The sequence below is a fragment of the Mycteria americana genome, chromosome 3 (assembly GCF_035582795.1).
Source record: "Mycteria americana isolate JAX WOST 10 ecotype Jacksonville Zoo and Gardens chromosome 3, USCA_MyAme_1.0, whole genome shotgun sequence".
Classification (NCBI taxonomy): domain Eukaryota; kingdom Metazoa; phylum Chordata; class Aves; order Ciconiiformes; family Ciconiidae; genus Mycteria; species Mycteria americana.
The window spans coordinates 20,419,671-20,446,456 of NC_134367.1; the positions used below are offsets into that span (position 1 = coordinate 20,419,671).

A 26,786-nucleotide genomic window follows, 5' to 3' on the forward strand; every position below is an offset into this window, starting at 1 on the left:
CTTCAATCTATTCATCCAAATGAATTCATGTTTGGTGATAGGGACCCAGTAGGAATAAAGATTTGCTGCTATGTAATGGGAAAGGTAGGAAAACATAAATCTCTCCAGCATAAAATCTGTCCTTAGATGCAAAAGCGGCAAGTGTTATGTGAGAAAAAGGAAGGTGTGAAGAATCAGTGAGACAGAGATCTCCACTGATGGGATTCTATCAGCAAATGTATATGGCAAGGAATTGGTTAGACATAAAAATCTACAATCTCTCTTTCAACGTTCATATTGTCTTTAGCCTTGAGTCAGCCTCACTAGCTGTATCTGTACCAATATGATAAAAAGGTCCAGGGACTGGACTGCACAAAGCACAGAATGTCTCGTATCCCTGCCTAAACACTCTTCACAGGATATTCTATCCTCCCCATAGGGAATGTTAACCTCAAAACAAGGACACTGTTTGAAAGAGTGCCAACTGACATTTGCCAAAAATGTGTCAGGGACTACACTAACAAATTGGAAATTTTATTCTATCACTTGCCAGTCCTCAGGACCATGTCCTGGCCCTGTCCATATTAGTATGAAGGTGGCCACTGAGTGCTGTTACAGTTCTAGATGGAGTGTACGTTAACTACTGTTGGCAATGATGCAATTTTGGTTTTCATTTTAGTCCTCTAATTTCCATTACAGCTACCATTTTTCTAGCTTTAAAGAATATTTGTGGAGTACAACAAAGCTCTTAAACTGGCCAAATATTGCAGGACAATTTATCACAAAATCCTGGTCCCACAGGCATCCACACAGGGACTTGCCACATTTACGCTAGTGTACAAAACAGTGACAATACCTGTTCCCCAGCCCCAAAACCATGCAGCGTCATCTGTCTACTCCATAATATCAAGCTTACTTATTCTCCAACACAGTGTTCATGCCTATTGAGAATGGTCTCTGGTCCATCCTAACTTCCAGACTATGACTGGGAATCGGGGTATGAGCTGGCACAAGCCAAAAACATGTCACAGTACAGATAATTGAGTTCCAGAATACCCAAACATATTCTAGGAGACTGTTTAATGTATTAATAAAGATGCAGCCAAAGGGAAACATGCTCTGGCACTGCGTAGTATAGCTATTGCCTAGAGATCTCTTTCTGCCCATGTTCCTGGTATCATTTCAATAGAAGACAAGGTACAAGAAGGGGAGAATAATAAACACCTAGGTCTCATCATGACATACAGACAGGACACAGCTGGAGTGACCACCCCAGCCCAAGAACTGGTTTTCCCAGATACTTAAGTCATCCACTCTATATTAGATCTGGTCTCTGCCTTTCAGTCTATATGCATGAACAAACAGAATTTGGCTCTAAATATGATTTCATAGGGAGAAAATAATAAAATACAGCAAAAATGTCACTTCCAGAGTGATATTTTGTAAATCCTCTCTATTGACAAAGCACTCTTATAAGGTACATCACAAACAGCTGTACAAAGAGAAACACTACTGTTCAAATTAGATCCAGATGTTTGTTTCACTAAAATAGCTTTGATAATGCAGATCTAAGAATATAAGTTTGCTGGTAGTTTTTTTATTCACAGTAGTTAAAATGTTGATTTAAGTAGGTTTTACTATGGCATTTTACAAACTTGTAGTTTAGTAATTTATATCAAGTATTGTCCTGGTTTGGGCCACAACAAGTATATATCAAGGCAATAACCAAAATTTCAAGAAATATATTTCTTACATAAAAGTTGCTTGGGATTAACTTCTTTATTTATTTATTTATTCTCAGTAAGAATGGTACAGATTCAGTGAAGCCAGCAGCGTAGCCCAGTTAATTTTCACTATATTTTACTATGAAAGCAATAGCAGAGGCAGAAAATAACTACTGTAAATCTCTCTTTCAAATCAAAATCCAATTATAATTCAAAACGTAGAAATTTATCAAAGGCCTTTCCCATTTAACTGTTACGAATCCAATCCTGGTTGCCTTCAGTGCCATATGAGAGAATGCAAAGATACCGTCCAGAATGATAATGACAAGCTCTGACTGGCTAAGCATGCCCGAAGAAACTCTGTATGGCATGCAATCTATATCACATTGAGTGAGACTACACTGTACAGCATATAGCAACACTGGACTCAAAATCAAATATTCAGTGAGACAGGACATATATCCAGTCATTTGGACTCTGCCTTCTCTGCAGAGGGAGAAGGCTGGACAAAGTAGAGATTGGACTCATTGCATATATGAAACAGACTTACTCTGCATATGCACACAGTATTCAGGGCTTCCTGCAGTCTTAAAATAGCCCACCATTTGTTTTACTTAAATTCTAACAAAAGCAATTTGAACCACTCGGGACCTATTTGGAGGATTCAAATGGGACTTCAGTAGGGCACAGCCTTCCATTTTGTCTGTTATGTTTCAGGCAATAGCAGGCTACCATAATGATAAATACAGCAGAGATGTGGCGATGCAAATGTACATGCTGCAGGTCAAACTGCCAAAAATGGCTAAGAAAGGATATACAGTTTAATATCGCTTTATCTGTATCAGTACTGCCTCAAAAACTCCCTATGGTAGATGGATTATGTACAACTAAAACGCATTCTGTTTGCAAAATAAGCAGTTAGAAAAATGGGCTATACATATTCTGTGCGACCAAGCCTTACTAGATTTAGGTTTACGATCTATGGTATTTACATTCTAATTTTGAATGTTTCTCATCCTCTGTAGCAGTTCAAATCCAAATAAGCTAACTTAACACCTGTGTGATCTAGGTCAGCCTCTTTGACTTCACAGTGGGGCATAAAAATGGGAGGGCCTTACTTATCTGGCATCAGTTTCAGCTGAGAGATGAAAAGCATCAGAGATCAGATAAGAAAGAAAAATTTTTTTTTACAGTGAGGGTGGTCAAACACTGGAACTGGTTGCCCAGACAGATTGCAGAGTCTCCATCCTTGGAGACATTCAGAACCTGACTGGATATGGCACCGAGCAACCTGCCCTAGTTGACTCCACTGTGAGGAGGGGTTTTGACCAGATGAGCTCCAGAGGTCCCCTCCAGTCTCAATAATTCTGTGACTCTGTGATTAATCACTAAATGTCATCTATGGGTTACACTGTGAGAACTTCTACTTGTGCAGTCTACACCAAAGCATGCAGAAGACTAATTACTCTTAATTCCTAAAAATATGGAAAATAATTTAGTTATTGCCAGTAAAGTGATGTTTAAATAGTGATGTTCACAGTATGGACAAAGGAAAGTTAAGACGAACTTCAAGAGTAACATTATCTTTGTATCCAAATTTTTACAAAATGAATCTCAGGTAAGCTGATATTATTATCACATCATATTCTTCCCTGCAATAGCATATTTTAAGTGTTAAACATAAATTATACAAGCATAAAGTAATGAATGGGTATTTTTTCATAGTAATTTAAGCAGGCAGTATTCATAATTAAACACTTAGCATCATTTCTTTCCTTTTCCCCTCAGGCTTTTTAATTCCTATTTTGATGTAACTGTAGAGGAAGAAAGACACAGTAGATAAAACTTGTTCATTTGTATCCAAATGGAATAGACAATCTAAAAATACTTTGGCCTCACTGTGAAATCACAGAATCACAGAATCGTATAGGTTGGAAAAGACCTTTAAGATCATCGAGTCCAACCGTAAACCTAACACTACCAAGACCACCACTACACCATGTCCCTAAGCACCTCATCCACAACGTCTTTTAAATACCTCCAGGGATGGCGACTCAACCACTTCCCTGGGCAGCCTGTTCCAAGGCTTGATAACCCTTTCAGTGAATTAAAATTTCCTAATATCCAGTCTAAACCTTCCCTGGCGCAACTTGAGGCCATTTCCTCTTGTCCTATCACTTGTTACTTGGGAGAAGAGGCCGACCCCCACCTCTCTACAACCTCCTTTCAGGTACTTGTAGAGAGCGATAAGGTCTCCCCTCAGCCTCCTTTTCTCCAGGCTAAACAATCCCAGCTCCCTCAGCTGCTCCTCATAAGACTTCTGCTCTAGACCCTTCACCAGCTTCGTTGCCCTTCTCTGGACTCGCTCCAGCACCTCAATGTCTCTCTTGTAGTGGGGGGCCCAAAACTGAACACAGTATTCGAGGTGCAGCAAATCCTTAACTAAGGATTAAAATCCTTAACTTAAGGATTAAATCCTTAACAAAGGATTAAGAGAGACCTAAGAAAGGACATGGGTACCATCACTTCAACTTACTAGAACTGGAAACTAAATGTTATGCACTGCCACCACCGCAGAATCCAAAATCCTCTCAGGCACAGGGCTCCCTGTGTTTGGAGGCTTTAAGACACTTTAAAGGGGCTACTCAGAAATCCCACTCTTTGGCCAGGAATTGCCTGCAGATAGCCAGCAAGAGATACTAGCCACATGTAACTGTACGAAATACAGTTACACAAAATAATTTACTGAGATAAGGAGAGAGAATGCCCTCTATCAGCTCTCAGTCCTGAATTCAGAACTATCCCTGAAGAAGCTACAGTCTTCTCATGACTGTAGCTATTGATGGCACCACCCATCTCCAACACAACAGCCTAATGACCAACATACTTGTACAGAATCACTGTGGTTTAAGTTCTGGCCTACAAGTTATTTTTGTGATGCCTGCTCTGATATATTGTATTTGTATGTATATGTAAGTATATAGATAGGGAGTTTCATGGCTGGATTTACTCCACAGTCCCAGTACAGATTTCTGTAAGTTGTCAGTTAATATCTGAATTTTGAAATGGTTTTGGCTGTCTAAACAGGCTGATCCCTGGAGATACTATATATATCACAGTAGACAGGCACCGTTATGTACATGCCAGTGACATTTCTAAATCCACAGTTCAGACATCAACAAGCTCTCTGCCAAAAAAAAAAAAAGCATCATACTTTATTTCTGCAGTTTTCTTTTTCAATGAAATCTGACCAAAATTTCTGTGCAATCTTCAGTGTCACAGCACAGCTAAGCAACTGCTCATGCTGGATAGCTAAACTAGTTAAACTAATTTTGTTCAAGTTGAGATCTGCCAACTATCTATTCTTGTTCATGCAAACAAGGAATTCCTTAATTTCACAGGGAAGTGATTGATTCCTCAATACAGCTTAACTGCAGGTTAAAATTTTGCAACTTTCAGATCCACTGGAAATGCCAAAAACTAGGACAGCACTGCCAAAAATTGTGCCAGCAAAAATAAGACAAGCACAAAAATCAGATGGAGCATGAGGAGATAGAGAAAAAAAACTGTCTTGGTTGCTAACGTGGGGTTATCAAAGCAGCTACATAAGTCCGAGGGAGGGCCATAGTTAAGGATTCCTTACAGCCTAGAAGCCAGAGACACCAGCCTCTGGTGTTTAAGGCTAAGGCTAATTTGTCTAAGCCATCCCCCCTCTACATCTCTGCATCTGTGCTGCTACTGGCAATACTGATGTGTGAAGAGAACTTCAGAATTTTCAAGAAACTATGTGCATCAACTTCCATTAAGAACAAAACATATGAATCTAAGTCTCATTCAAAATACAGGGAGAAATAGTTTTTAACTATCTCCCCTCAGTCATTTTGATACAGTAACACAAAACTTCTCATTCCTGGCTATTCCTGCGGGAACTCATACAAAAATCTCTTTTCTAAATACTGTATAAACTGTGTAAGCACAAAAAAAAAAAAATTGCTCACAAATGTTGATAAAAAATACACAACAGAAAGCACAAATGTGGTTTATCAGTCATTCAGTATTTGAATTCAAATGACTGAATCCTGTTATGCAGCAGTCCATTAGGTCTAGCACTGTCCAAAAAAAAGGGGAAAAAAAGCCACTGGGTGTTTTTGTTGCTCCAGTTTCCCCAAAGGGCAGTAACAGCAATGCATGCATGAAGCTGACGAAGCTCTTGATTATGTCTACTGTACTCCAAGGCTCTTCAGACCAACAGTAAAACTGAATAAATCTTACTGGTTTTTAACTAGCTTCTCTCTTGACAAAACATAATAGAGACTGTAGTTGTCTGTACATTTGGGAAGTTTATTCATTATTTGCAAAGAATTTCAGGACAAAACATTTAACATCCTAAAAGCTCAATGATCTCTCTTGCTAAAATGTACTGTCCACTGTGAGCACCATCACTCTCACTGGTAAAAAAATCAAAATTTTATTTTGCTGCTACTGACAGTCCCAATGTTGCCTTCTCAGAGCAGGAACAGCTAAACTTAGTTAGAGTGTTCCATATGAGAGCAGACAATTTTAAAATCAGCACTGAAAAGCTTTGCAGGGTGACAGAATAATTACAGTATTAAAGAAAGAAAAAAGCTTTGATCGGCACTATTTCCCAGAGGAGCACCTTGGCTGAATAAAGCTTACGTATCTTCTTTAGTAACCAGTTTGACTTTTCACTGCAAAGTGTGGTAGGGAAGTGTATTTTCACACCTATTTTTCTCCACTATCCCTTTTCCATTTTCAAGCACATTTTGGCTGATACACAGTAATTTGCTATGATAAAATCCTGGTAATGCTAAGGCAGTTTATAACCACACAGGCAGCAGGCAATGCAGGCCAGGGCAGCCCTTTCCCTCTGTGGGTGACACTTGAGCCCACATCGCCTGAGACAGGTTAAACTGCAGAGGAAGCTCTCTGGGATGGTGATGAAGGCCTGGAAAGCACAGCCTCTGGCAGGTTTCGTAAAGGTTTTCTCCCCCTCCTCGCCAAGCAGCGCGGTGGCCCCTCACCATCCTGCTGAGCCCGGGGTGTGGACCATGCAGCCCCCCAGCCTCCCCTTGGGAGTCTGGGGCAACTGGGAGCCAGAAAATGGCTTCCTACCTCCTCCCACCCAGCCGCTGAGCGCACGCACTGGGCCGAGGGAGGCCCTGGGTGCAATGCCTGAGGGGGAGCCTGGCCCGACCCACCCTGAAGCAGTAAGGGTGGCAAAAGGAGGGGTGGAAAGGAAAAATACTAAAAACAAACTTTAAAATTGCAGCAGGCTTTGAAACTGAGTCATTTCAGTGTGAAATGTTATTCGCATAACTTGGTCATTTCATGTTGCGTGCTGCAGACTTGTTTCCAGGCTGGTGTGGGCTGTGCCAGGGTGAGATTTACAAAGGTGGTGGGAGTGTTAAAACTTCCTGGGGTTAAATGTTAAATGTCCCAAGTAGTATCAGGAAGGGGAGACCATGGATGTGGGGTGGATGTTACAGACTGCTTCCCAGCTAACAGAAAATAAGCAGCTTTTAAAATCGGTAAGACCTACCTGAAATACAAGGCTTTTGTTTCTTTGCATGAGTCATTCCTTTCTCCTAGTTCATGGTTTTGTTTTGGTTTTTTTCTCTATTAGATGCTGAGGTGTTTATCGAGCACTGAGGAGGGCAGCCAGCTTCCCAGAGCTGCAGAGACTGTGAAGAAGCGGAGCAGCTCAGCTGGGGCTCATGCGGAGGAGCCTTCCCCTTCCCAGACATTTGCCCCAAGTTTAGAATGTCAGTCTTGATGGGCTCCTTATTTCACCTAGGTTTTCTTGACAGTGTTACTCCTTTCCAGTAGGAAAGACATCACAGAAAAGGGTACTAAGGACTAAAAGTCCTTACATGAAAGACAATCTCTAAAAAAAGCCATTTGGACTAGTAAAACTAACAATGACTCACGAAGTTTGCCCTTACACAGACAAAAAAAGTGATTCTTATTTTACAATCAGTGAAGAAGGGTCTGGTTAAATAGAAACATGGAAAATGGAAACGCAGATAAACGAAAAACCACTTTTTTATAATAGCATTACACACGGCCTCATAGCCCCAAATTGTAGTGTGAACCAGAAAGGAACAGAAGATCAGCTACGAAGACCAGGTCATTTCTAACATGAGATACTAGGTATATTTGAATAATGGTAAGGAGGAAAAGTCCTGGTTAAAATGCTAATCTGGCTCTGGAGATGTGGATCAAACTAGGTAAGAGAACAGTATTACTCAGGATTAATTTTTAAATGTATGAAATGGCCAGTTCTTCAGTGATAGTTATTTTTTTACAAAATCTCCATGTAATAGACAATTCATAATACACCTTTAGTGGTGACAATCTTTGTAGCCTAGTGCTATTTAAAATGCAAGTCTGGAAAACACACTGTTGTATGTTATGTTGCATTTTACAGCAAAATAAGAGAGTGCCATTTTAAAAAGAGATGCCAGTTCAAAATAGTGTAAATGCAATAAAGAACTTGCATTCCGTAGTTATCAATAGACTAAAGAAGTGACACTGCATCACATCTGAATGGTCAAAACAGAAAATTACATAGTAACATTTATATGAAGGTCTGTCTGAGGTATTACCTCTTTTGGGGGAAAAAAAATCTTAGCTAATTCTTTTAAAGCAGTTGTTTGTTTTTATATTTGCTGACAAATCTTTCTGCATGCACAAAAGACTCCTTGGCAGTGAAACCAGAGTAGATCTGCCAGGCAAAATGCAGATCTCAGAGGGAGACATGGAAAAAAATTGTTGAAGGAAAACCACAGTGATACATGACACCTACATGGCAAGGATTTTGTTCAAGCTGTTAGCATATCAGCTATCAGAAAAGAGAAGGTATGGAGGCAGATAGGCAGATTAGCCCTACATTAATTCCCCGGTCTTCTTCTAAGGGTGATGATATTTCATTCATTTTTATTGAAGCAGCTCAGGAATCCTGTAACAAAAATGGTACCTTTCGCAGCTACTCTGAATAACTGCTGGATGCTGGCCTTGTGTCCTGTATGAAGGATTTTTCTTTGTATAGGCCAAAAGATATGATCCTCTTTAAAACACTTAGTAATGTCAAACCCTGCATAAGATTAATGTATGTGGTAAAAAGCAATGAAATCAACATCTGTTTCTTCACTCCCTCATTCCCACTGCCATCGTGTCCTTGATAGCATGTAGTTATTGCAACAATACTGTTTTCCACATGTCATGTTTTAAGGAATTACTTATGCCAATTACAAACTCTGAAATGCACTTCCTCCTGAATTAACATACATGTAGCTTTAACTACAAAATGTAATGATTCAACAGCTCTTCCTCTGTGAGATCTAGGAACTTTTCAGAAATTAATCTTTTACCTTGTTTCAAAATTAGTCTTTTATCTTGCTTCAAACATTCTGCTTGAACTGATATATGAGGAACACAGTTTCCAGGAAAGAAAGGTTTACCTCACATCAACAGATAACACCAGGTCCCTCCAGCCAGGTAATGGACTGATCATGCCCGTTGAACAAAAAGGACATATAGAGAATATAACTTTTCTTTTTTTTGCAACTAAGATTAAGAGATATGCACAATATGTAAACTTCAAATGCAAATACTATTTTTAGCACATGAAAATGTGGCAATGTTGAGAGCTATGTACAAACGCATGTTGTGAAATAAAAATCAATCTACAGCTGCAAAGCAATCAAAAAACCCGTAACACATCCCAATTCATTTTCAGAGAATTTGCATGCAATCAAAACTTTGTGAAAGTATTTTTATTAGATTTATTTGCTGTTTAGGGGTAGCATTCACTTACTAATTTGGCTTCCAGAAAAGCACTAGACTAGGGAAGGGGGGAGTGGGAGAATTTTCTCCACTTTTAGACATGAAAGGAAAAGTTTCATTGAAAAAGTCTTGAGAAAAAGTGTATGACTAGCTTAAAACATGGATATGTATGACTTAAAACATAGGTAAATATTCATAGTAAGCATAAAAAAATGAGAAATGTGTTCATTGGGATCCTGAGCTGTGAAGGAAACTTCAAAGTTTTGGTTGGTTTTGTCTGGACTTTTGCCCAATCCATTTTATAAAAAGGACCATTTTGAACATGGAGTCATAGAATCATAGAATCATTTAGGTTAGAAAAGAGCCTTAAGATCATCAAGTCCACCACTAAACCATGTCCCTAAGTGCCACATCTAAATGTCTTTTAAATGCTTCCAGGGATGGCGACTCAACCACTTCCCTGGGCAGCCTGTTCCAATGCTTGATAACACTTTCAGTGAAGTAAAATTTCCTAATATCCAGTCTAAACCTCCCCTGGCGCAACTTGAGGCCATTTCCTCTTGTCCTATCACTTGTTACTTGGGAGAAGAGGCCGACCCCCACCTCTCTACAACCTCCTTTCAGGTAGTTGTAGAGAGCAATAAGGTCTCCCCTCAGCCTCCTTTTCTCCAGGCTAAACAACCCCAGTTCCCTCAGCCACTCCTCACAGGACTTCTGCTCCAGACCCTTCACCAGCTTCGTTGCCCTTCTCTGGACACGCTCCAGCACCTCAATGTCTCTCTTGTAGTGGGGGGCCCAAAACTGAACACAGTATTCCAGGTGCGGCCTCACCAGTGCCGAGTACAGGGGCGTGATCACTTCCCTAGTCCTGCTGGCCACGCTATTTTTGATACAAGCCAGGATGCCATTGGCTTTCTTGGCCACCTGGGCACACTGCTGGCTCATATTCAGCCGGCTATCAGCCAACACCCCCCGGTCCTTCTCTGCCAGGCAGCTTTCCAGCCACTCTTCCCCAAGCCTGTAGTGTTGCATGGGGTTGCTGTGACCCAAGGGCAGGACCTGGCACTTGGCCTTGTTGAACCTCATACAATTGGCCTTGGCCCATCGATCCAGCCTGTCCAGGTCCCTCTGTAGAGCCTTCCTACCCTCAAGCAGATCAACACTCCTGCACAACTTGGTGTCATCCGCAAACTTACTGATCCCCTGGTCCAGATCATTGATAAAGATATTAGAACTGGCCCCAATACTGAGCCCTGGGGAACACCACCTGTGACCAGCCGCCAACTGGATTTAACTCCATTCACCACAACTCTTTATGCCTGGCCATCCAACCAGTTTTTTACCTAGCAAAGCGTACACCTGTCCAAGCCATGAGCAGCCAGTTTCTCCAGGAGAATGCTGTGGGAAACAGTGTCAAAGACTCTACTAAAGTCCAGGTAAAGAACATCCACAGCCTTTCCCTCATCCACTAGGTGGGTCACCTTGTCATAGAAGGAGATCAGGTTAGTCAAGCAGGACCTGCCTTTCATAAACCCATGCTGACTGGGCCTGATCGCCTGGTTATCCTCTATGTGTGTGTGATGGCACTCAAGATTATCTGCTCCATAACTTTCCCTGGCACCGAGGTCAGGCTGGCAGGCCTGTAGTTCCCCGGATCCTCCTTCCAGCCCTTCTTGTAGATGGGCATCACTTTTGCTAACCTCTGATCAACTGGGACCTCCCCAGTTACCCAGGACATTCACACCAAAATCTAAATTTGGCTAACAAAATCATTCAGTTGCAGAACTTCAGTCTGGATGCATCTGTATGTTGAGATAACCGATGTCAAGTTCAGGAACACTTTCAAAATTAATACATTTCAGTGCAAAGTAGGAAAAAATTCGTATTTCCTGGATATAAGTGCCATTATAGCATAGACTTGTGGCACCAAAAAAATTATGCATAGATCCATGAAGCTCTTCACAGCCCAGCACAGATTAATCTTACCTACCAGTTAAACAGGGGTGTTGTATGAAAGCTGAAGCTTTGCATTCTTAGTGGACGAAAACAAATCACTAGGTTCAGGGGTGCTTCATACTATAAAGTAATCATTTTAAGCATAAGGCAAATAAGTACAATCATGATATAAGAAGTGGAAAATATCATAATAAAATTACCTAATTTTATTGCTTCTTTCCCTCTCTTTTGAGTATCATTTAAAGACTACTGTTATTTATAATCTGAATTGTATTCAGTGTATTACCTGGAATCCTTTTCCTTGTCTCCTATCTGTTTGTTTTCCATAGTGCGTAAACTGATCTGGTTTAAATTCTGCACTGTGTTTCTATGTTCTGCTCTCAGTTAAATGAGAGCAACCTAATCTCACCAACCTGATCTCCTTCTATGACAAGGTGACCCGCCTAGTGGATGAGGGAAAGGCTGTGGATGTTGTCTATCTGGACTTCAGTAAAGCCTTTGACATGGTTTCCCACAGCATTCTCCTGGAAAAACTGGCTGCTCATGGCTTGGACGGGTGTACTCTTCGCTGAGTAAAGAACTGGCTGGATGGCCGGGCCCAAAGAGTGGTGGTGAATGGAGTTAAATCCAGTTGGCGGCCGGTCACAGGCAGTGTTCCCCAGGGCTCTGTCCTGGGGCCAGTTCTGTTTAATATCGTTATCAATGATCTGGATGAAGGGATCGAGTGCACCCTCAGTAAGTTTGCAGATGACACCAAGTTGTGCAGGAGTGTTGATCTGCTTGAGGGTAGGCAGGCTCTGCAGAGGGACCTGGACAGGCTGGATCGATGGGCCGAGGTCAATTGTATGAGGTTTAACAAGGCCAAGTGCCAGGTCCTGCACTTGGGCCACAATAACCCCATGCAACGCTACAGGCTTGGGGAAGAGTGGCTGGAAAGCTGCCAGGTGGAAAAGGGCCTCGGGGTGTTGGTTGACAGCCAGCTGAATATGAGCCAGCAGTGTGCCCAGGTGGCCAAGAAGGCTAATGGCATCCTGGCTTGTATCAAAAATAGTGTGGCCAGCAGGACTAGGGAAGTGATTGTCCCCCCTGCACTCAGCACTGGTGAGGCCGCACCTGGAATACTGTGTTCAGTTTTGGGCCCCCCACTACAAGAGAGACATTGAGGTGCTGGAGCGTGTCCAGAGAAGGGCAACGAAGCTGGTGAAGGGTCTGGAGCAGAAGTCTTATGAGCAGCGGCTGAGGGAGCTGGGACTGTTTAGCCTGGAGAAAAGGAGGCTGAGGGGAGACCTCATTGCTCTCTACAACTACCTGAAAGGAGGTTGTAGAGAGGTGGGGGTCCGTCTCTTCTCCCAAGTAACAAGTGATAGGATGAGAGGAAATGGCCTCAAGTTGCGCCAGGGGAGGTTTAGACTGGATATTAGGAAATTTTACTTCACTGAAAGGGTTATCAAGCATTGGAACAGGCTGCCCAGGGAAGTGGTTGAGTCACCATCCCTGGAAGTATTTAAAAGAAGTTTGGATGGGGTGCTTAGGGACACGGTGTAGTGGTGGACTTGGTAATGTTAGGTTGACTGTTGGACTTGATGATCTTAAAGGTCTTTTCCAACCTGTACAATTCTGTGATTCTGTGAAATGCAGGCAGCTATTTATACTGTAATAAACGGAACAATTTTTTCCCCAACATTTAATATCATAGCTAAATTGTAAGTTGCATCAAGCAAAGGATTTATGTTGGTCTACATTAAAAGAAACTGAGAATATTCATTTCAGTATGTTAAATTTTGCTTTCAATTCCAAAGTATTATAAATTCACCATAACCGTGCTGACTTCAGTGAGAGTTTTATATATCGAAATTTTATAGGAATAGTTTACTTAAATAATGAAGCCTATCAGAGTTAAGGTGAAATTTTCAATTTCTTCTTCAAGAGAGGCCATCAGAAGAAGGAGGTATCCAAAGAAGGTTTTGCACTATTATTTACCCTGTAATGAAAGAAAACGGTAATTGAGGGACAAAACATCTCATTTGATTCACAGAAATAATTTTCAGCCATATTGTTATGCCTGAGTTCTGATTACAGATTAGTACCTTTCAGAAGTTGTTATTATGGCAGTAATGAGCTAGCAATTGAACTAAATCTGTAATCAAAAATCAGAAAGTTGTGTAATCATAATCAAGCCTTGTACAAATTCTTTCTGCACTGGAAGAACAGCCACAGGCCAGAGGAAATATGTCTTAGAAGGCATCTGAGCATTTTCACTAGTGTATTCACTGTAAAACCTACTTTACAGTCACTTTCACAAGTGTAAATGAGAGAAAAAACATTGTAAAATAAGGTCCTTTGTTTTCAGACCTATATTACATGTTACTGTACTTGGTGTAATGTGAGGCCTACATATCGCTTCGTTACGTGAAAAACACAAATGCAAAGATTTTTACTTGTACTTTAGATTTGGAGCTTATCAGAAATTTCCCAGCAGCAGTCAGAAAATAATGGATTTGACAGGATCAAAGCATTCTGCAGGGATATGCCAGTTATGTTGCAACCTTTGAAGAAAATCTACTCATTTTTGGCCACTCTGCCCCCTGCCCATCTCCTGGGTGCTTGGCTGCTAAAGCCCTTTATCTAGCCAATTTCTGCATTGCTTAATCTCTTGAGCTCTTTGGGGTTTTTATAAGCAGTCTGGTTGGCAGAGTTGTCGGCCACCATCCCAGCTCATAAAGGAGCTGGTAAGGCTTACCAGTTCCCTTGGCAGCTGGAAATCAAGATAGTACAACAACAAAGATGAACTCTCTAGAGCTACTGCCTCACTCTGCAGCCAGCTGGCTCCAGCATGCCACAGACCGCACCAAACATGCTAACTAAACAGCCTCCTAAGCTGTCTGAGCTACATGGGTAACCAGTTCCTTAATAACTCAGCTCTCTGGATATTCCCAGTAGCTTCCTTTATCAGCTCTTCATCTTCCTGGCAACACTGCTACCCAGAAGCTGTTTTACTAGGGAGCTGGTAAAGCCAGGGGCTCATGAGATGGACAAAAATTCGAAAAATGCATTGTAATTTTACCTTTTGTTTCTCCTAGAAATTCTGCCTCATACGAATTGTTGTGCTTCTGAAACTTTGTCTCAGTGATGGATTTATTTTTTAAATTCAAAAAAGTTCATTGCAAGGGCTTTCCATTCCTCTGGCCAACTGGAGGTTGGCTTTGATCTCGATAATTGTCAAATTTCATTGTTTCTCTCATTTTCACCTCATAGTTCTCAAAGGATATGCCTACACTCCAAAATATATTTAGCTGTTTTCCTTGTCCAAAGAATAAGAATCCTGCTGATGTCATTATCAAAAACAAAGGGGGATGTAGGAGCAAGAATACAAATATGTTTTAAATAATTAGCACATCCTCTATTGAAGTTTGCTCCCCACAGTCTGCTCAGTTTGACAGTTGAAGTGAGCGGTGAAGAAATAGAGGTTAATGCTCATAAACTTTCACACCTTCTACCATTTCAAAGACTTGACTACCACATTGGTCATGATTTCTATATCTTATTGGTCCACCCTCTAGAGCCATTCATTCTTCCTCTATGTACTTAACGGTTTGATTTTCTTTGGGGAACTTTTGTTTCTTGCCATATTGGATGACAACTAGAGGTTCCAAGCTTGCAGTGGAGCTCCAGTGTGACACATAATGTTCAGGAGAGGGAGACAGCTTGTCCTACCTCTGCATATAGAGAATATGCAGAGTTCAACCCATCTCACCTGGAGAGCTGAGATCCAGGAATAACAAGCACGAGAGGTAAAGGAACATGAGTACAAAATCCTAAAATTGATTGTACAATTGCCAACTTCTGTGTAATACCATGATTACTTTTCCTCTCCTCTACCCTACTAGATTTATTTGTTTTTTATAAAATGCAAACTCTCCAGTCTTGGGCAAGCTGAGCATCAGCCTACTGTACCTTTAATAGATTTTCTGATGGAGCAAAAAGCTCACCTGTTGTAAACAATGTCTATTAAAAAGAAGAAACCAGAAATTTAATACTTTGTGAAAACTTGTGTCAAACAAACAAAAAAAAGTATCTACATGTCAGCTTCCATTTACAACCAAGCTCTGTTTCCTTTAAAAAAATCACCTTTTTGTGCCTTGTGTTCTTGATCTATAAAAGTGAACTACTCCTGAAGAGCACCTGAGAAAGAAAAGCTCCATGAAATCAGTTTATAGAGGAAATGTTAATGTCTGCCAGTGCATGTGCATAGCCATGTGTGAAGTTAGCCTTGCTTTGAGCAGGGGCTTGGACCCGGTGACCTCCAAAGGTCAGTCCAACCTCCTCTGCAATTCTGCATCTCACTGCCAAGGCCACTCAGCGCATAGCATGTCTGCTATCACAAAAACAGCCTGCCTGATAACTTGTGTAATGGGGCCATTGCAGGAACAGGGGGGTGAAATGGCCTCTGATCTCCAGACTGAATGATGGGCTGGTAAGAAGATTACCAGTCAGGCTCTTCTCCTCGTTTCTCTGACAGAAACTGCTGTCATTATCCCAGCAGCAAGAGAGCCGGATGCATTTCCACACTTCAGTCACCCCATTTCAGTGTATTAACCCCATCCACTGTAATGAGAGAATTGTGTTAATATTCAAGGTGTGACCAGGAGTGGGTGAAGTGCAGCAACCTGTCCCATTTTGCCTCTTCTGCTAAGTGGTGGCAAAGTCTGTCAGAAAAATAGGGCAGGCAGGAGAAGTAACATTGGAAATTGCTGCAGCTAAATCTGTCAGAGCCTTTTCACAGGTTTTTGAATATAGATAGGAAGGGTAATTTCCAGCCTGCGGTCCCGAAGCTGCATGCATGTTTTCTCATGGTCATCAGCTTCTGCATGTGTAATTCCTACTTCTAATACTTTCAGTTATTTCACATGACATTTGCAAGCAGTTCAGTTCCAAGATACACTTCTGCCGACAACAGCAGCCACCTGCCCTTTCTCTGGCAGATACCAGCTAGTTTGAATTCTCCTCCCTTTGAATTCTCCTCCCTTATAAATGGTTCAGTAATGCATCATTAAAACAATCTTCTAATTATGACTGATTTTAAAGAATACAGTCTCTCTTTTTTCATGCAAATGGATGTAAGTGTGAGGTTTCATAACACAAAGCAATTCAGCAGGATATTTTTTAATCTTTTCATTAATAATCTCTCTCACTTATGGTACAGAATTCCATTCATTCCAAAGGCACCCAAAACCAGATTATGCTACTGACCTATAGCAGTATGGTGACCTATAGCAGTATATGGTGAAGCATAAGGAGGAAAGGAGAGGGTTTTGCCAAACAAAATGTAACTTCCTTTTTATGAGCTCTGCTGTAGACTGTCCATGCCCACCCTCAGAAGACAGGAACCTCATTTCCAAGCTTTCAAAAGATGCAATATATATTTCAATTACTTATATTAGCAGGATTTCAACCTGTACATCTCCTAAAACTCCTGAGAACTACTACTTTTAGGAAAGAACTTTAATTAAAGCAAAAGACTATACTGAAGAGTTTCAGTATAAAAGATCAGTTTTATTCTGATCTTTATCACAGGCTTGAAATGATATGGCTCATAAATCTGATGATTTCTTTGTGCCTTAGTTCCTCCCACATGTAAAATTAGATCATTACCTAATGTGCAGGGATGCTGAGAACCTTAATTTTTAGAGTCTGTAAAACACTTTTTGATCTCCACCTAGAAACAGAACTTTACTTTTTTTCCTGAATCTTCACATTCTAAGTCATTCAGATATAGAAAGTCAGATAAATACTGAGTTTATTCTGCTTTGAGATTAGCTGACAGTTAAAGATCATTTGTTTATCATGTCCATGATTTTTTCTCTGCCCTTTCAGCAGCCAATGAAACTAATATGCCTGGAATTAGCTATTAGTTTCAAAAAAATAATTTACACATGTACTCTTTTACTATCTACATGCTTTACAATATGCACATATTGAAAAACATAAAAGGCATGTACTAGGTGACACAGAATTGTAGAATTTAATGTTTTAAAAAGTTATACTTCCCTCTAGGATGTAAGGCTGATATATACTTATGTTTTTATTGCTGAGTCATATTATCAAAATATACTCTTACCACAATTACAATTTTTACTAGTCAGGGTGATTCCCAGGGGCCTTGACAGGATAGGAAGTGCTGAGCTAGGGCTGCAGGGCAAACAGGGGGCCTTGATCCATGTCCCGCATGATTTAGACTCTAAGATGGCCCAGGTTTACTCTAGAAAATGTTTTTGTGCTGGTGTAGGACACCATTGTCTGTGTCAGGGACACAAGCAATAGATACAGGGAATTGCTCTCATCTTTCTTCAGTCAGAGACTTAGTAATTTACTTCCACGGGTTTGGGCGTCAGTTGTCAGAACAGTTTCGGAGGACAACATAAAACTAAAGCGATGAGCATGGGGAGGTCCATGTGGAGGTTGTGGAGCCCACTGAAGCCTTCTAAGAAAAAAGTAACCTGTCTTACCTCTGCCTATTCTTTTGGCTGAGTCCAACAGTTGATGCCATCCATCACTTCCTGAGCAGGAGGGCTTATGGTAGTGTGGGAAAAGGAGTAGAGCAGCGGCGGAGGAAGAAGAAATAATATGGTTATACTCACAGTCCTGAAACAGGGAAGCAACATCCAAATAGACTAGGAAGAGGGATGAGCTACAGTGGATACTATAGAGGTCTGTGGATTTGTGAGGAGCAGGTGCAATATGGAAAGGACTGACTCTTCATGGTCTCTTCCCATACAAGTAGCAACAGATATCAGATAAAGCTAGCTGGAGTCATGCTCAATACAAGCAAATGTTGTGAAACACTACTTGAAACATTTACAAGATTTCTTTGAAATTACTTTAGAAAACAAATGTTTAAGTTGGAACAAATAATTCTAGTGAAAATACCCTTATATTTCTGTGAAATGTAATTTAGCCTCTCCAAAATATTACTTAGAAACATTACAAAAAAATATACTTTACGCCTGTTTCCACTCCAGTATCTGCTACAGACAGTCTGTTAAGAGATCAAAGTTAGGAAAATAGTAAGGAGATCCCAAAGCAAAGTTATACATCTGAGAAGCAAGTAATCACTGGACTTAATATTGATTCTAAAAGGCCAGTCGTTAAGAGCTGATGTTTCCTTATTTTGGAGTGATATTGTATGTGTGTGGGTGTAATACTTTCTGCAGTGTAAACACGTATGGCTATTTATATCTTAATATTGCAGCAGTTAGCCTAACATGCTCACAGTGAGATTTCATTCAGGGCACATATCGCTGGCTGCGTTTGGCCTGTGTTGCACCGTGCCAGGAGCACAGCACAGCACTAGCGCTTGCATTACCAGCCACAGGGGACGCACCCTGTTATTACTTGATTTGCCTTTGGTGCTGAGCCAGCCCAAAGGTGCCCGAGCTACAAACAAGAGCTGCAAGGGATTTGGATAGGAAAATCAACAAATTCCTCATAGCTACTGGAAGTCGGCATAATTGTGCATCCTGGATGCTGGGCAGGCATAGGTAGGTGGCCAGATCAGCATGCAGCTGACTGAGAAGAAGACTCAAAATCCTTTTTGCACAGTTTTGCTTCACAGTCATTATCAAGCACTGTCTATGTCACGCTACAGTCTGCCAGGAAAAGAAGTCATAGCATCGTGGCAGCACAGAAGTATGGGCCTGGAAGGGACCAGAAGAAACTATATAGCCCAGTGGCTTCCAAGGGGCGAGGTGTGCCAGTCATGACAATCTTTTATGGGCCTTTTGTGTTCCCAGCCACCGCTGCTGGAAGTGGCAATTAAGGGGCAAGCAGAAAACAGCAGCAGCGTAGGCTGGTGTGGGCAGGGCAGGACGGCAGCAAAAAAGAAAGAGCAGGGGCTGGGAGGCAGGCAGGGCAGTAGCAGGAGTCAGAAGTGGCAGGGCACAGAAGAGGCAAAGGCAGCAGCAGGGAGGTTTAGCTACAGCAGTATTAGGAATCACTAGTTTAGTCCATCCCTCTGCACAGGGGCCGAATCCAGTTTATCTTGCTTTTAAAACATGCCCAAAAGAATTTTTTGCATTTAATGAGGGAATATTTCCAGTGAAGAACATGGAAATACTATAATGATGATGATGATGATGATGATGATGATGATGGTAATAATAATAATAATAATAATAATAATAATAATAATAATAATAATAAAGATACCACTGCTTCACTAGAAAACCTGTTTTAGAGCTTAACTGTCCCTTTTGTTAGATTTTTCCTGGTATCCAAACCAAATATTGTTGGCTTCACATTTAGCCTATTTTTTCATGCCATGTCATCAGCGGGCATTGGAAATGATCAGTTATCATCTCCTTCATAAAGAGCCTTTACATCCTGCACCATACACTTCCTTCCTTAACTCTTTTCTAGATTAAATGGAGCTCTTAGTCTTACTTCACAAGTCACATTTTCCAACTGTTGATCAGTTTTGTCGCTTCACCTTTGGATTCCCAACATTTTGTCCATATCCACTGCTCAGGAGTGAGCCCAGTATTCCAGCTGAGACCCCACCTACACAAGGGAAAACAAAGTAACTCCTTTCCATGTCTTTGTGTATGAGTATATCCTAGAACAAGATGTCTCGATAAACCATCAAATCTTCAAATCTTTTGCAGTTTAGGACTGACCTTAACCCTGAAACCTCCCAATCTTTTCTGCCTTTCACATTTTTGGGGGTATTCAGTCACTTTTTCTTATGTACAATACTTTTCCCGTTCTGTTGTTGTATTTCATTGGTTGATATCAGGCATTTTCCCACTGAGTGAAAATCAATTTTAAACATGATCCTGTGTCCCACAGTTCTTGAAATCCTCCTTAGTCTTTCATTATATCACTCAAAACATCAGTATATATACTGAGTAGAATTGTGTTCCAGATAAACCTCACACAACTCTGACTTGAAATGCCCTCTCATTTTTACTCCAAAGCACTGATAATGTTTCTTTGAAAGCAGTTTTTTAAGCAGTGCACTTACTTTCTAGAAATTAATCAAGCTATTCCCTGCTTGGCATGTGAGCATCAAGAAATACTACATCTTACTGGTTTTCTACATCTACCAGATCAGCAAAGTCAAAAATACAAAGATGGATTTGACATGATTTGTTCTTGACAAATCCACAATGACTCTCTCCATCACTTTATTATCTACTTGTTGCCTTTACTTAATTGGTTAACCTCTTGCTCTGGTATCCCAGTTAAGCTGCCCAATGTGTAACTTCCTTTTTTCTTTTTTTTTTTAAATACAGGTACTATGTGAAAACTTCCCTAGGGCTCTGAGACCTCTTGATCCTCCAAAAGCGTCTAAAGACAATCACTAACAGTTCAGCAATTGCTTTGGCAACTTTCTTAAGTATTCTGCATCAAATTTCACCTGACCCTGCTGACTAGAACATTTCTAACTCATCTAAATATTCTTTAACCTGCCCTTTCTCTCTTCTGGCCTGTAATTCTCTTCCCCTGTTAAAATTAATTGCACCAAAGATCTGATTGTAATTAACCTTGAGACAGTAAATCTTTCAGCCTTTCCTATTTCATCACAGCAGACAAAAGCTTTTTCCGTCAGATTAAAAAGAAATACGATATCTATATAGTACCAGCACCTCAGTAAAGCATTGTCATGATGCACCACCAGGCATTTGTCCTCTGGGTAGTCCAAATGCAGTTGTGCTCTCCAATGATGCTGCTGGATTTGCAGGCCTGACCCCACTCTCTGCTGATTAACACTGATTGTTGTGCCAGGACCACGCGATGCCTCCACACCCCTCCACAATGGCATTTTTCCCAAGTGGACACTTAAAAGGGCAGAGATACCACACACAGAGTGTTGTAGGAGATTCTTTGCAGCATATGCCTCCCCTGGCAGCCTAAACCCTTTCAGAAAGGCCCCCAAACCCAGATTTTGTTTCACAAAAAAAAAGACAGGATTTTTTTTCTCTTTTGCATTAAGAAGTTGTTTATGTTATAAACACATTTATGCTCTGAACATACCTTTCACTAAGGAAAGGCCCCTTGGGGTCTTCCTGTCCAAAAGAGAAACAGCACTATGCTTGCAAGACTTTCTGCCATGAGCACATCATAACTCTTCCAGAGACGTTTTGGGTAGTACTCTCCTTTTCTTCTCACCCCCATGAGCTATCTTGTCCTGAGAGCTTCAGGCTTGCCCTCAGATCTTCCCATCTCCCCATCTGAGTTCTTGCAGTCTCCATGCAAAAGGAACCTTCTTCTTTTTCCTGTCTCCTAGCTCACAGATTTAGATGAAGGGTTGAGGACCAGCTTATAAAAACCCTGTACAGTCCTAGCTAGAGCTGGATTACTGGAAGATGTTTGATTTTACATTTATAATCAGGAAGTCTGTAACCTTTTTAACACATTCAATACAGTATGTTCCCATCCGGGTTACGGAGCACACCCACGGTGCCTCTCTGTCGAGCTTTTGCTGCTGAAACTGGTCAAGCAAGACACTCTGTGCATGGAAGTCACTGAAATGGTCTCGGCCATGGCTGTGCTTGTGGTTTCTTCTTTCTGCTGCCCATTGTCTCTCCTGGAGGTGCTATTTATTGCTTTGCAGCACAGACTAGGAAAGGCGAGCATCACAGGTGGCAGGGAAGGAAGAAACAATGCAGGCAATTATTATTCTCTCTCTCTCATGCAAGAAAGAGAGGTAAGAAGAAATTCAGCTTGCCTCTAACATAGTGATCATAACTGCCAGCTTGGGAAGGGGAGAAAGGAGAGTTATTTTCTGCAGACAGAGCACTGATTTTTTTTCCTGAGTGTGACTCATGAGTCAGTACCACACTGGGCTGCGTGATAGAAGGGGCATCTGGATCTACCATGTGACAAAAAGTCACTTGTGGCAGGTCATGCTCTTCTAGTGGAGGTCACACCTCCTTCACAACCTCATATAGCCTCTCTTCATAACCTGACATGACAAGCACAGCTGGTCAGCAAGGGAAACATCTGAGTGGCAGCTCTACATAATGGGGATTTTGGGGTGGAAGCTCCTGAGATTTGATGGGTGGGATTCATCTGATCAGACAGAAATGTCTGCATTTTAGCTTGTCACCTTGGTCTCACCTTAGGGCAAAGGAAAGAAACGAGAAGTCAGAACAAGGAACACTCCCATCCCAATTTAGACATCTAAAATAGGACAGATGAATCATACCCTGAATGCACTTATTTCTCCCCACAGACTGTAAAGAGAGACAGTGTGACTAGCTCAGATGCAGATATCTACAGTGCTGATGTTTAAAACTAGAGGAGACAACTCTCACCCAGAAAACCTGAGCCGAGGGTTCTGGCAAACCAGCAGCAGTCAGAGGAGCAAGGGGATCTGGACACCTCAAATTAAAAGTCTCCGTTTAGGTGTTGGCCTATGTGCATGGAGCATAAGCTCTCAGAGCTGGCAGAAATCTCCTGTCAAAGCTGTCAGTGGTAATTAGCAGGAGGCTAAACTGATCATCATGATGGGCTCAATTCAGCTGCCTCACACAGAGGCACCTAGTGCCCTTTGAGGCACCCCAAGACATCCAAGACATTCAGCAAATTTATCCACTGTCCTCTGTTCAAGGGATGCAAAAATTTGACCTTAGCTAGGCAAAACATCTACCAGGCTAGGTTGTCTACAGTACTGGTGCTCCTAGCACAGTAAACCCTATACACTGTCACTTACAGCAGGTGAACCATCCTCTATTAGGAGACTGGCAATGAAGTCAGGGATTGAGAACATGCAAAGCAACCTGTAAGAATAAGCTAAAAAACAGTACCTAATTTGAAGAAACCTTTTTAAAAAATCAGTTCAGGGTAATTAAGGGTAAAAAAGGCTCGCCAAAAGCTAAAAAAGTAAGGAACTGCCCAGTTAATTATGCCCCATGATTGCTTTCTCTCAATCTTTTTTACATGAAATATTACTTTCTTCTTTTCTAGACTAATTTCATACATAATACCTTAGTTAATATTGATTTCCACTGTGTGTTTGTCTTTGATGTCTTTTCATTTTCATTACATACCTAGCCATAAACCTAGTCTGCATAATCATTATCATATTCCCTAAGATCTTCAAAAATTTCATAACAGGTTTAAATATTCCTCTCTGTAGTCTTATGACAAATGATTTTTCCCTGTCTGCTCACTATTAAAAAAGGATTTCTGTGAAAGCACTGATCTGTAGCCTCCAATCACACATATACATTACTTGTTTAAATAGCAGAGAAGGCCGTTTTTTTTGCCTATATCCCATCTCAGCATAAACAGGGTAAAGAGTAAGGGAAGCAAAATACAGCCCATAGGAAAAGGCATAAAACATTGTATAAATGCAAACATAAAGCATGCAGCATGCATCCAGCAGAAAAGGTGGGATGCACAGGTGGGATGCACAGGACTCTGTATTGCCCGACTCTGCCAATGCCCATTCTGCTCCCAGGAGAACCAGGACAATGCTGAGTGGTTTTGAAAATTCTGTCTTCATCCCTGGTTAGTAATCTCGACAAGGGCAGAAAAAGGCATGGGATCAGTGTGGGATTAAGTAAAAAAAGATCAAACATCACTTACAGTCAAATCACAGCGAAGCTGATTCAAAGAGACATGTATGGAAAATGTTCTCTTCTAGGATAAGAGGTAATCTAATGGTCCCTTTTCCCTGCAGCCAGCATACCATCAACTGGACATCACAGAACAGATGAGTTGTTCTGTGAGCAATGGGGCTGAGAAAGGCTGGTTTCCTACAGTATCTGCCACTATTATCTCAAGTCTTCACTGCCTAAAAAGGACAATTTCCAATCAAATCTTTTCCTGCGGTTAGGATTTTGTGTAGTCTGTCTCCAAGATGACTCTTTGGTGTTTAACAACAGATGAGTTCACACTGCAGCCATTTCCTGAGGAGGGACTGAGGGAAATCTTTGTTCATTACCCACTTACATCTTTACACAAAATGTTTAAAAACTTCAGATCCCTGAGACCTTCTGTCACACCTGGTTGAAAATGGCTAAAAGGTTCAAAAGTTATTAGGAGGAAATACGGCATGCAATCGCATTCGCCTCGTTCTTCGAAAACCGGGCTAACACTGGTGATAGGAGCAGCCAATGCCTGAGGCAGGCACGGCTAGATAATGATTTGCAAGTGGCACCAGAAACGGAGACTTGGGCCCGTGTAAAAGTGGCCAAAGGTAAGGCCCACAAAGCACGAGAGCCGGTATCCCTGGTGTCAGCTAATGGTGGACATGCCACAGCACAGCCTGCTGTCAGCAAACCCAGGCCCTGCTGTATCTGACCTATAAGGTCAATGGACACTGACTTCTCATCTGTTAGCAACCAGCCCATTTCGGTTTAATTTAAAATCATGAAGCAGATTTGTCTCGTGGGTTAGATTTGTTGATCTTCAATTTACTCTAAAGCAAAAACTGTCCAGACTTAAAGGAGATTCATCTTAGTTAATAGTATAAAACATATTTTCAAAAATCCATTTTAAATTGCTTATGATTCAAAACAACGGCACAGGCAAATCAATTTCCAAGATAATACAGTATGGAATATATAACAAAAGTATATAATTAACTTCCCTTGTGGGTCTGGTGAGATACAAAAGGAAGAGAAGCTTTAAGAAGAAAACTGACACTGTGGAGACCAGGACAGTAGTCTCAAAGAGTATTTTTTAAAAAGTGATGTTATCATTAAGTGTTAGGCATGGTGTCAACACATCAGCTGCAATGCATTTATGCTTTTGCAGTGCAAAGTTAAGGGATCCAGAATTTATCTTCCACTTTCAGGAGCTTCTGAATGGTAAGACATAGCCAAAAATCAGCACAAAAAAGGAATTGCCTACATCAAGGTCAGCTATAGACTTTCTGCTAATCCAGCTGGGGATATTTAGAAGAGATATTGAACTTTACCTAAATAATTCACAAGTTCCTTATATTACATTTTTTTATCTAGAGGACAAGGGAAGTGATGCTGGGGAAGAAGCAGGGAATGGGATTAAATAAAACAAGCTGGTATGTATATGTGCAGGGCACTTCGTAATAAGGAAGTTAGTATTTTGCATTTTTATACCTTCTTTTATTTCAGTGTGTACTACAACACAGTGAACTGAACGTATTGCTCAATTTCCCTCTTGCAGAATGTTTGTCTGTCCTTATCATTCCGATCCTACTAAAGAATGAAGCAGGAACAAAGTTGGATTTGTGGCTCTTTAGATTTGCAACAAATCTTTTCTTCACTAGAGGGCACCCGTCTACTCCTAGGAATCAATGTTGAGTATGGCAAAAAGCAAAGGTTTAATTTTCATAGAATAATATAAAATGATAGAGGACTTATTCTTTATGTTGAATGCTTTTACTGCTTCTTTGTTTTCTGCATCATACCCCTTGTGTACTTTCAAGGGTAAAGTTTCCCAACATACATCTACTTCAACTATGTTATATTCAGTATTTGTGTCACAACTCATTATAGCCCAGAAATTTGCATGAGAGATGTATCCATTACACCAGATCAGACTTTGAATAACAGTGGTCAGAATAAATTATAAACATCAAAATACCTCTCTCTATCTTTCTTTCTGAAATAAGTATAAATCTAGCATTTATGAAGATACTGTGCCAAATCCTCAGCAAGTATAAATCAATTTGGCTTCACTGAAGCTGATTGATGCCAGGTGAAGATCTGCACCTGCAATTTAGATGCTGGCCTGCAGAGCACAGCTTGACTTGTTTTCTTTTTCTGAACTCCGAGGCATGATAATTGAACTCATTTGGGCACACTTCTCACTTCTTAGTCAAAACTCCCACCTGGGCATTGGACTTAAAATCAGTGCACATCTCTTTGTTATAAATCAAAATAATCTTTTCACAAAGAAGGGAAGAAAGCTGACTAAAGACTTCAGAGCTGGGAAATCAGTTGTTCAATACCACATCAGTGGTTGCACTCAATATCACGGTAAGTCTAATGCAAGCAGAAGAAAACTACTGCTCGGCTCCATCATTTTGCCTCTTACTGCCACTAGATGATAGTATGGTAACGCACGTATCGTTCAGCTGCACACCAGACCTTCCATTGCTGAATTCTTGCCAGTATTCACACTTTTATATGTAAAGAATATACAGAAAGGCATCAATACTACATAGCTAGCCTTTGACTAGCAGTGCTTAATTATATCCCCAGTGATTTCATATATTAATATACCCAAAGAGTAGTGGATGCTATTATTTGGCCATAGACCCAAACTGGGCTTTATTTAGACACAGACATTATGCTAAACTGGTCACCTCCCTCTATTTTTGTAGCTACC

The 26,786-nt window shown here is 40.9% G+C and overlaps 1 long non-coding RNA gene across 2 annotated transcripts; it reads right to left on the minus strand.

The window, feature by feature from the left end:
- Nucleotides 1–13,148: 13,148 nt before the first annotated feature.
- Nucleotides 13,149–24,222, minus strand: LOC142408057 (uncharacterized). 2 transcript variants are annotated; one of them, XR_012775140.1, is made up of 4 exons: nt 24,053–24,222; nt 17,972–18,022; nt 15,056–15,181; nt 13,149–13,446 (listed from the first exon to the last, which is right to left on the minus strand). It is a non-coding gene; the product is annotated as an uncharacterized LOC142408057 (long non-coding RNA). The 2 variants fall into 2 exon arrangements; XR_012775139.1 differs by lacking the exon at nt 15,056–15,181.
- Between the last annotated feature and the right edge of the window lie 2,564 nt (nt 24,223–26,786).